Source organism: Equus przewalskii, chromosome 23, assembly GCF_037783145.1.
Source record: "Equus przewalskii isolate Varuska chromosome 23, EquPr2, whole genome shotgun sequence".
Taxonomy (NCBI): Eukaryota; Metazoa; Chordata; class Mammalia; order Perissodactyla; family Equidae; genus Equus; species Equus przewalskii.
The window spans coordinates 24,949,324-24,960,509 of NC_091853.1; positions in this window are offsets into that span (position 1 = coordinate 24,949,324).

Below are 11,186 nucleotides of genomic sequence, written 5' to 3' on the forward strand. Positions count from 1 at the left end.
AAACAGCAATCAAAAACCTCCCAAGGGGCCGGCCTGGTGGCACAGCAGTTAAGTTCCCACGTTCCGCTTCTTGGTGGCCCGGGGTTTGCTGGTTCGGATCCCGGGTGCAGACATGGCACTGCTTGGCAAAAGCCATGCTGTGGTAGGTGTCCCACGTATAAAGTAGAGGAAGATGGGCACAGATGTTAGCTCAGGGCCAGTCTTCCTCAGCAAAAAGAGGAGGATTGGCAGTAGTTAGCTCAGGGCTAATCTTCCTTAAGAAAAACCTCCCCCAAAATAAAAGTCCAGGACCAGATGTCTTCCCTGGTGAATTCTACCAAACATTCAAAGAAGACTTAATACCTATCCTTCTCAAACTCTTCCAAGAGGAGGAGTGGCTTCCTAACTTATTCTACAAAGCCAATATTATCCTGATACCAAAACCAGACAAGGACAACACAAAAAAAGAAAATTACAGGCCAATATCACTGATGAACATCTAATGCAAAAATCCTCAACAAAATGCTAGCAAATCGAATACAACAATACATTAAAAAGATCGTACAAGATGATCAGATGGGTTTCATTCCAGGCATGCAGAGATGGTTCAACATCCACAAATCTATCAATGGGATACACCACATTAACAAAATGAAGGCTAAACATCACATGATCATCTCAATAGATGGAGAGAAAGCATTTGGCAAGATACAGCATGCATTTATGATAAAAGTTCTAAATAAAATGGGCATAGAAGGAAAATACCTCAACATAATAAAGGCCATATAGGACAAACCCACAGCAAATATCATTCTCAATGGAGAAAAACTGAAAGCTATCCCTCTAAGAACAGGAACCAGACAAGGATGCCCACTGTCACCACTCTTATTTAACATAGTATTGGAAGTCCTAGCCAGAGCAATCAGGCAAGAAAAAGAAATAAAAGGGATCCATTTTGGAAAAGAAGAAGTGAAACTGTCACTCTTTGCAGACAACGTGATTTTATATCTAGAAAACCCTAAAGATTCCACTAAAAAACTTCTAGAAACAACAAATGAATACAGTCAAGTTGCGGGATACAAAATCAACGTACAAAAATTAGTTGTGTTTCTATACACTAACAACGAAGTAGCAGAAAGAGAAATTAAGAATACAATCCCATTTACAATTGCAACAAAAAGAATAAAATCTCTAGGAATAAACTTAACCAAAGAGGTGAAAGATCTGTACACCAAAAACTATAAAACATTGTTGAAAGAAATCGAAGAAGACACAAAGAAATGGAAAGATATTCCATGCTCTTGGATTGGAAGAATTAACATCGTTAAAATGTCCATACTTCCTAAAGCAATCTGTAGGTTCAACGCAATCCCTATCAAACTTCCAACAACATTTTTCACAGAAATAGAACAAAGAATCCTAAAACTTATGTGGAGCAGCAAAAGACCCCAAATAGCCACAGGATTCCTGAGAAAAAAGAACAAAGCTGGAGGTATCATGCTCCCTGATTTCAAATTACACTACAAAGCCATAGTAACCAAAACAGCATGGTACTGGCACAAAAACAGACACACAGATCGTGGAACAGAATTGAGAGCCCAGAAATAAACCTACACATTTATGGACAGCTAATATTCGACAAGGGAGCCAAGAGCGCGCAATGCAGAAAGGAGAGTCTCTTCAATAAATGGTGTTAGGAAAACTGGACAGCCACATACAAAAGAATGAAAGTAGACCATTCCCTTACACCATGCACAAAAATTAACTCAAAATGGATTAAAGATTTGAATGTAAGACTGGAAACCATGAAACTTCTAGAAGAAAACCTAGGCAGTACGCTCTTTCACATCAGTCTGAGCAGCATATTTTCAAGTCCCATGTCTGACCGGGCAAGGGAAACAAAAGAAACAATGAACAAATGGGACTATATCAAACTAAAAAGTTTCTGCACAGCAAAGGAAACCATTAACAAAACGAAAAGACAACCTAACAACTGGGAGAAGATATTTGCAAACCATATATCAGATAAGGGGTTAATACCCAAAATATACAAAGAACTCATACAGCTCAACAACAAAAAAACCCAACAGTCCAATTAAAAAATGGGCAAAAGATCTGAACAGAGATTTCTCCAAAGAAGATACACAGAGGGCCAACAAGCATATGAAAAGATGCTCAACATCATTAGCTATCAGGGAAATGCAAATCAAAACTACAATGAGGTATCACCTCACTCAAGTCAGAATGGCAATAATTAACAAGACAGGAAACAAGAAGTGTTGGAGAGGATGTGCAGAGAAGGGAGCCCTTGTACACTGCAAACTGGTGCAACCACCATGGAAAGCAGTATGGAGTATCCTCAGAAAATTAAGGATAGATCTACCATATGACCCAGCTATCCCACTGCTTGGTATTTATCCAAAGAACTTGAAAACGCAAAGGCATAAAGATATATGCACCCCTATGTTCATTGCTGCATTATTCACAATAACCAAGACATGGAAGCAACCTAGGTGCCAATCAAGGGACGAATGGATAAAGAAGATGTGGTATTTATACACGATGGAATACTACTCAGCCATAAGAAATGATGAAATCTGGCCATTAGTGACAACATGGATGGACCTTGAGGGTATTATGCTGAGTGAAATAAGTCAGAGGGAGAAAGTCAAATACCGTATGATCTCCCTCATAAGTAGAAGATAAAAACAACGACAAACAAACACATAGCAATGGAGATTGGATTGGTGGTTACCATAAGGGATGGGGAGGAGGGCAAAAGGGGTGATTAGGCTCACATGTGAGGGGATGGACTGTAATTAATTTTGGGTGGTGGATGCAATCTACACAGAATTCGAAATACATTACGATGTACATCTGAAAGCTATATATTGTTATAATCCAATGTTACTGCAATTAAAAAAAACAAAAAATTTTTAAAAATTTAAAAATAAAAAAACAAAAAGATATTTAAAGCGGTGATTTGATACATGTATACATTATGAAAGGATTCCCACCATCTAGTTAATGAACACATCCATACCTTACATATTTATCTTTTTTATCTTTATTTATTCATTTTTTGGTGAGACTATTTAAGTTCTACTCTCTTAGCAAATTTTATTTATACAACCCAGTGTTATCAACTATAGTCACCACATTCTATATTAGATCCTCGGGCCTTATTCATCTTATGGTGAAAGTTTGTATCCTTTTACCAACCTCTCCCTATTTCCCCCATCCCCAGCCCTTGGCAACCGCTTTTCTCCTCCCGGTTTCTATGAGTTTGACCTGTTATTTGTCTGTTTGTTTTAGTTTCCACATATCAGTGATACCATGCAGTATTTGTCTTTCTCTGTCTGGCTTATTTCACTTAGCATAATGCCCTCAAGATCCATCCATGTTGTCACAAATGGCAGGATTTTCTTCTTTTTATGCCTGAATAATATTCACATTTTCTTGGTCCGTTCATCCACCATTGCACACTTAGGGTGTTTCCATGTCTTGGCTATTGTATATAAGGCTGCAATGAACATAGGGTGCGGATATCTTTTTGAGATAGTGATTTCATTTCCTCTGAACACACACCCAGAAGTGGAATTGCTGGATCATATGCTAGTTCTATTTTTCATTTTTTGAAGAACCTCTATGCTGGTTTCATAGTGGCTGCACCAATTTACATTCCCACCCACAGTACGCAAGGGTTCCCTTTTCTCCACACCCTTATCAACATGTTACCTCTTGTCTTCTTGATGACAGCCATTCTAACAGGTGTGAAGTGATATCTCATTGTGGTTTTGATTTGCACTTCCCTGATGATTAGTGATGAGCACCTTTTCATGTACCTGTTGGCCATTTGTATGTCTTCTTTGGAGAAATTTCTATACAGTTCCTCTGCCCATTTTTAAATTACACTGTTTATTTATTTATTTTTTTGCTATTGAGTTTTATGAGTTATTTGTATGTTTTTGATATTAACCCCTTATCAGATAAATTATTTGCAAATGCTTTCTCCCATTCTGTAGATTGCTTTTTCATTTTGTTGATGGTTTCCTTTGCCATGCAGAAGCTTTTTAGTTTGATGTAGTCCAATTTGTTAATTTTTGCTTTTGTCATGAAATCCAATAAAATCATCACCAAGACCAATGCCAAGGAACTTATCACCTATGTTTTCTTCTAGTAGTTTTATGGTTTTGGGTCTTACATTCAAGTCTTTAATCCATTTTGAGTCGATTTTTGTGTATGATATAAGATAGGGGTCCAGTTTCATTCTTTTGCATGTGGCTGTCTAGTTTTTAAAACATCCTTTATTGAAAAGACTATTCTTTCCCCATTATATATTCTTGGCTCTTTTGTCACAAATTAATTGACCATGTGCACATGGGTTTATTTCTGGGCTCTCTATTCTGTTCTGTTGATATATGTGTCTATTTTTATGCCAATACCATATACTGTGTTGATTACTATAACTTCATAATATAGTTTGAAATCAGGAAGTGTGATGCCTACAGCTTTGTTCTTCTTTCTCAAGATCTTTTTGGCTATTTGGGGTCTTTTGTGGTTCCATACAAGTTTTAGGATTAATTGTTTTATTTCTGTGAAAAATGCCATTAGAATTTTGATAAGGATTGCACTGAATCTGTAGATTGCTTTGGGTAGCATGGACTTTTTAACAATATTAATTCTTCCAATCCATGAGTACAAAATACCTCCATTTATTTGTGTCTTCTTGAATTTCTTCCTTCAATGTGTGATAGTTTTCAGTGTACAGATCTTTCCTCTCCTTGGTTAAATTTATTCCTAGACATTTTATTCTTTTTGATGCAATTATAAGTGGGATTATTCTCTTCAAGGTATTCTTTTTTTAAAAAAAAAATCTTTATAGAGATATACTTCAAATACTACAAGTTTCACCCATTTAAAGTGCATAATGCAACGGTTTTTAGTATATTCACAGAGGTGCGCAACCATCTTCACAATCTATGTTTGGAACATTTGTTTACTCTGAAAAGAAACCTGGCACCGATAAGTAGTCATCCATATTTCCATCAACTCCCTAGCCCTAGGCAACTACCAAGTTATATTCTGTTTCTATAGATTTCTCTATTATGGACATTTCATATTAATAGAATTATACATGGTGGTCTTTTGTGACTGACTCCTTCACTTGTGATTTCAAGCTTCGTCCACGTTATAGCAAGCATCAGTACTTCATTTCTTTTTTTTGTTTATCCATTCATCAGTTGATGGATATTTGAGTTGTTTCCACTTTTTTGCTACTATGAGTAATGGTGCAATGGAAATTCATGTACAAGTTTTTGTGTGTACATATGTTTTCATTTCCTTTGGGTGTATACCTAGGAGTGGAATTACTGGATCATACGTTGTCTCTATGTTTAGCTTTTTGAGAAACTTTCCACTGCCACTGATAAGGTTGCACCTTATTACATTACCATCAGCAATGAATGAGAGATCCAATTTCTCCATATCTTTTTTATTGTCTGTCTTTTTGATGATAGACATCCTGGTGGGTGTGAAGTGGTATCTCATTGTGGTTTTGATTTGCATTTCCCTAGTTACTAAAGATGTTGAGCATCTCTTCACATTCTTATTGGCCATTTATATGTATGTCTTGGTTTGTTTTTTTTTTTAAGATTTTTTTTTTTCCTTTTCTCCCCAAAGCCCCCCGGTACATAGTTGTATATTCTTCGTTGTGGGTCCTTCTAGTTGTGGCATGTAGGACGCTGCCTCAGCGTGGTTTGATGAGCAGGGCCATGTCCGCGCCCAGGATTCGAACCAACGAAACACTGGGCCGCCTGCAGCAGAGCGCGTGAACTTAACCACTCGGCCACGGGCCAGCCCCATGTCTTGGGTTTTTTTGAGAAATATTTATTCAAATCCTTTGCCCACTTTTTACTTGGGTTCTGTGTCTTTTTATCATTGGGTGGATGGCTGAGTTTTTGAGAGTCAGAGTGCAGGAGCAACAGCTTCGATATGGAGAAGGGTGAATGTTTGTGGAAAACGGGAAATAAAACAGATTGGCTGGAGCGTAGTATTTGCATAGGAGATGTGAATCTGTATTTAGCAGAGATGGCTGTCAAATATGTCTATCTCCATAATGAGGATAACAAGGTGACAAAAATGTGATAAAGAGCCAGAGTTTACACACAGGATGAGCTCATAAACAGAGGCTGATGCGACTGCTGTCATAGGCTACCTAAAATGGGCTGGTCCCTGACTTATCTGTGATCTGACTCCATCCTCCCAACCACTCTATAAGTTTTCCCAGTTTTCACATGGGGAAACTAACGGTCAGAGAAGTTAAGTAGCTTGCCCCAGGTCACCTAACTAATAAATAGCAAAGGTGAATTTCAAACCCAAGCCTGTCAGCCTTTGCCATGGTAAGGGGCCTGCAGTGTATCTTGGGAGATAAAACTAGGAAGGAAGAATTGGGGATCTTATTGCACAGGGCCTTGACTTTTCAGAAAAAGAGTTTATGCTTAATTTGAGGGCACTGGATACCTGCCATTTATGAGCAAGGCAGACTAGAAGCTACATTTTGAAAAGATATAACTGGATGGTTTGGAGTAGAGGAGACCAGAAGCTAGGAGACAGATGAGAAGGTTATTAAAATAGTCCAGGTGAAGGATAAAGAGGGCAGAACTGAAAAGGTCATGGGGAACCCCAGGAAGGAAGACAGTGGGGGCAGGAGCCAGCTTATATTGGCTCACAAGAGCCAGTTATTAAGATTTCAGCCAATTGTTAAGTGCTGCCTTTATGAGTAATTAAATTACACAAACTTACAATTTAAAATGCATTTTTAAAACAAAGGTAACATATACTCAAAAGTCACCGCTTCCGAATTATTTAACTGCATTTTACTATCATCTTTGCTCTTGAGGCTATTTTCATCTATTTTATCTATACGATGGAAATGCTATTAGATGGTGCACTACTGCACATCTCTTCTCAAGGTTCAATGGCATCATATTGGTACCTTGAAACTGGCCATGATGGAGTATTTATTTATTTATTTATTTATTTATTTATTTTATTGAGGTCACATTGGTTTATAACGTTGCATAAATTTCAGGAGTACTTCATTATATTTCAGCTTCTGTATAGACTACATCGTGTTCACCACCAAAAGTCTAATTGCCATCAGTCACCATACATGTGTGCCGTTTTACTCCTTTTGCCCTCCTCCCACCCCCTTCCCCTCTGGTAACCATCAATCTATTCTCCTTACATATGTGTTTGTTTATCTTCCACATATGAGTGAAATCATATGGTGTCCCTCTTTCTCTGTCTAATTCATTTTACTTAACATAATACCCTCAAAGTCCATCCATGTTTTCACAAATGGCATGATTTTGTCTTTTTTATGGCTGAGTAGTATTCCATTATATATATACCACGTCTTCTTTATCCATTCATCCATTGAGGGACACTTGGGCTGCTTCCAATTCTTGGCTATTGTGAATAATGCTACAATGAACATAGGGTTGCATATATCTTTTCAAATTAGTGTTTTCATGTTCTTTGGATAACTACCCAAAAGTGGAATAGCTGGATCATATGGTATTTCTATTTTTAACTTTTTGAGAAATCTCCATACTGTTTTCCACAGTGGCTGCACCAGTTTGCATTCCCATCAGTGGTGTATGAGGGTTCCCTTTTCTCCACATCCTCTCCAACATTTATTTCTTTTCTTTTTAATAATAGCCATTCAGATAGGCATGAGGTGATATCTCATTGTAGTTTTGATTTGCACTTGCCTAATAATTAGTGTTGTTGAACATCTTTCATGTGTGTATTGGCCATGTGTATATCTTCTTTGGGAAAATGTCTGTTCATATCCTCTGCCATTTTTTGGTCCAGTTGTTCATTTTGTTGTTGTTGAGTTTTAAGAGTTCTTTATACATTCTGGAAATTAACTCCTTATTGGATATATGATTTGCAAATACTTTCTCCCGGTTGGTGGGTTGTCTTTTCGTTTTGTTGATGGTTTCCTTTGCCGTGTAGAAACTCTTTAGTTTGATGTAGTCCCATTTGTCTATTATGATAGGGTATTTATAGCATGGGAAATCAGCAAATTCCGTAAATCTAGGGTTTTCTTCTTGGGGATGCTGGTTATTCAACATTTACCAGCATGCCACTGGGGAGAAGAGATGCTGAGGAAGCAGAATATGTAGAATTGGGCAGTTCCACAGATGTAGTGCAAAGAGAGAGGCAAAGATGTGGTGTGAGGGTGTTTGGTCTGTGACACATGCCTGGAAGTGCTGAGTGACTTGACGCATGTAAAGGATGTGGGATGTGGAGCAATGGGAAAGACAATGCTTCCTTGAGGAGGCAGGTCTGTTTCAGGGTTTGAGAGAGAAGTAGGGGTAAGGACAGGGATGGTGGTGCACACGGGACACCTATGTTTAGTCTATGACTCCATTTGGTCACCTGATTTCTTCAGCCACAGGACAAAGGGTGGGACTTTCCAGGGCAGAGACTGGCTTATCCATCTGTGCCTAAGTGCTCACTTCAGGGGGCCTGCTAGGTGTTGAGTAGAGAGGATTTAAACTGAATTCTCCATTCTTTCTGAGAGTCAAGCTGGAACCACCACTCTCCATTTTTCCTGAACAGTTAAAAAAAATCCAGCAGAGTCAAGGTCTCTGGGGATAGCAAGTATCCAATGTCTACTTATAACTAACCATCTGACCTTGGACAAATTACTTAACCACTTTGAGCCTCAGTTTCCTCATCTGTTAAATTAGAAGTTTGGACTAAGAGTTTTCCCAGCTTGAGTTCTATGAGCCTTTGCCCTTCACGCCATGTCCCCTTGCTGTCTGCTTAACTGCTGGGCAGGCTTGACTGAGTTCTGGGGGCTCTGCTCCCAAGATAGTAATTTATGAAGCAATCATTCATCTGGACATCATCCATCAGGTAGGGAAGGAGGGCCTGCGATCCCGTCAGCCTGAGTAAAGGCGACACAGAAGGGCTTTATCAAATGAAATGGGACGGATGGATGGCAGGCTTCCTAGTGTCAGGGAAATATTGATTCAGGCAAATATATGATCTATCACATGAATATCGCAGAGGCTGTTGCAAATAGAGACACTGCGGTATGGAGAGTGTTTTTTACATGATGAAGGATGGCTTTTTGGTGCCGCATCATTGCAATGAGAAGTGATGCACGGAGCCGTAGCTTCACTCCCTGAGCCATGCATTATGGAAACAATGATGCTCTTTCATCACCACAGGTAAGCGGAGAAATGTACAATTATGGTCCTAATAAAATCAGAGGAAGAGAGATGATGGCAGCTTCTCCAGGGATCCAGAGTTGCCCTAGACCAGGCAGGGTGCAAGGCTGCTAATTGGACTTTCTGAAAGCTGCCTGCTGGAGGGGGTTGTGGGGCAACTGCTGGCTCCCCACATTGTCTGTCTTGCCTGAGAGCCAGTGAGCACACAAGAGCCCTTTATCAGGCCTTAGTCATGCTAGTTATTGTAATCATTATCGTAATCACAGGTGTCCGAACTTTATGCTTACAGCACAGTTTCTACTTTTGTCCATATTGGCATTTGAGCCTATAAACAAATCTGCTTTGCTGATGCAGGAACTGGACTCAGAAAGGTCATTTGACTCATTGAAGCTATTCTGCTGTCTGGCGCTAGAGCCAATACCAGAATTCAGGCTTCCCTTGTCCAGGGCTCATCTCCAGCAGCCATCAGCTTTGAAGCAGACTACAGAGCAAACTCACCTCAGGAAACTCCCCATGTCCCGTTAGGAAATCTCAAACACTGCACTCCATTCAGACTAATAATGTTAAGGGGAGAGGCAGTTGCTTGCCAGCCTTCCTACCATGCACTTGGATTGCAGTCTCAGCTATGCTGCTTTCTACCCTGTGTCCTCCAAATGCTTATTATTCCCAAGCCTCAGTTACCATATCTATAAATGGAGATGAACTCATTCAACATGTTTAACTGAGCATCTATTACTTGCCGGGTACCATGATAGATGCTGATAATAATAGTGCCTACCTCACAGGTATTTGGGCAAAAATTAAACGAACTGAAGGTAAGTAAAGTGCTAAGTGTCATGCCTGGCCAGTGATAAACACTCAGCTGATGTTGGCAGTTAATATGAGTGAAGTTCCCCTACCTGTCCCTATTTCTTCCTTTTACAAGTATTTATTTGAGGGTCTGATATAACTTTGGAGTTCAGGAATGAATAACGCATGGTCCCCGTCATTGAGGAGCTCTGTCTCATGGCACAGGTCATCCTGGGTTTGAATCGTGCCTGTGCTACTGGCATAACTGTACAGGCTAATGTGAGGTGCGAAGATTATATATGTAATATCTAGCCCAGTGCCGCAAACACAATTAGCATTCAGTTGATGATGCTGATTATCATTATTATATTATCATTACTATTAGACTAGTATTAAACAGATAAACAGATACTTTCAATGCAATGGGAATGTCCTAGGAGGAACAAAAAGCAAAGGGCTGAGTTCACAGAGCTGATCCTTGACAGATATGTTGAAATTGCTCTAGAGGAAAAGAAGAAAAGGGCTGCCAAAGCAGAGGGAACAGAACTTGCAAAGGCTGGAATATTCATGGAGAGGGGACAAGTTCTGTGTGGCTGGAGGAAAAGGAGAATTGGAGAGGGTCCAGCGAGGTGAGGCTGGAAAGATGGGGCAAAGTTGTAAAAGGCCCTGTAAGAAACTAGGAAGTTTGTCCTGGAGAAACCGGCACTGGGGAGCCATTGCAGATTCATAAGGGCATATTTTGGGATGGGAGAGAGAGAGCAGGCTTTGATTACCTGTGGCAGGCTGCTTTCTCTGGCCCCTCCTCTCACAGTCCCTCCCTCATCCAGCTAAATACCCAACCAATACCCCTAAAACTAGTGCCCTCCCTGCCTCATCCCTGCCATCGGGGTGCCAAGCCTGCGGTGGAGTCTGTGCTCACCATGCCCTCTGCATGGCCCTGTCTTGCTGGGAGCTCTGCTGAGCATCTGAATTCACCTCCAAAAGCAGAAGGAAGAAAGATTTTGAGCCAGGCTGTTTGACGTCGACGCAGCAGAGCTCAGTTTCCGAAGCATCCAGGTTCCGGAGACTTCAGGGCTGAGGCAGCCTCCCTGTGGTTGATGACCAGAGCTTGCTATGGGTGATTCTACCAACCAGTCTCCCTGGGTCAGAAAATAAGAAAAAAGCAGA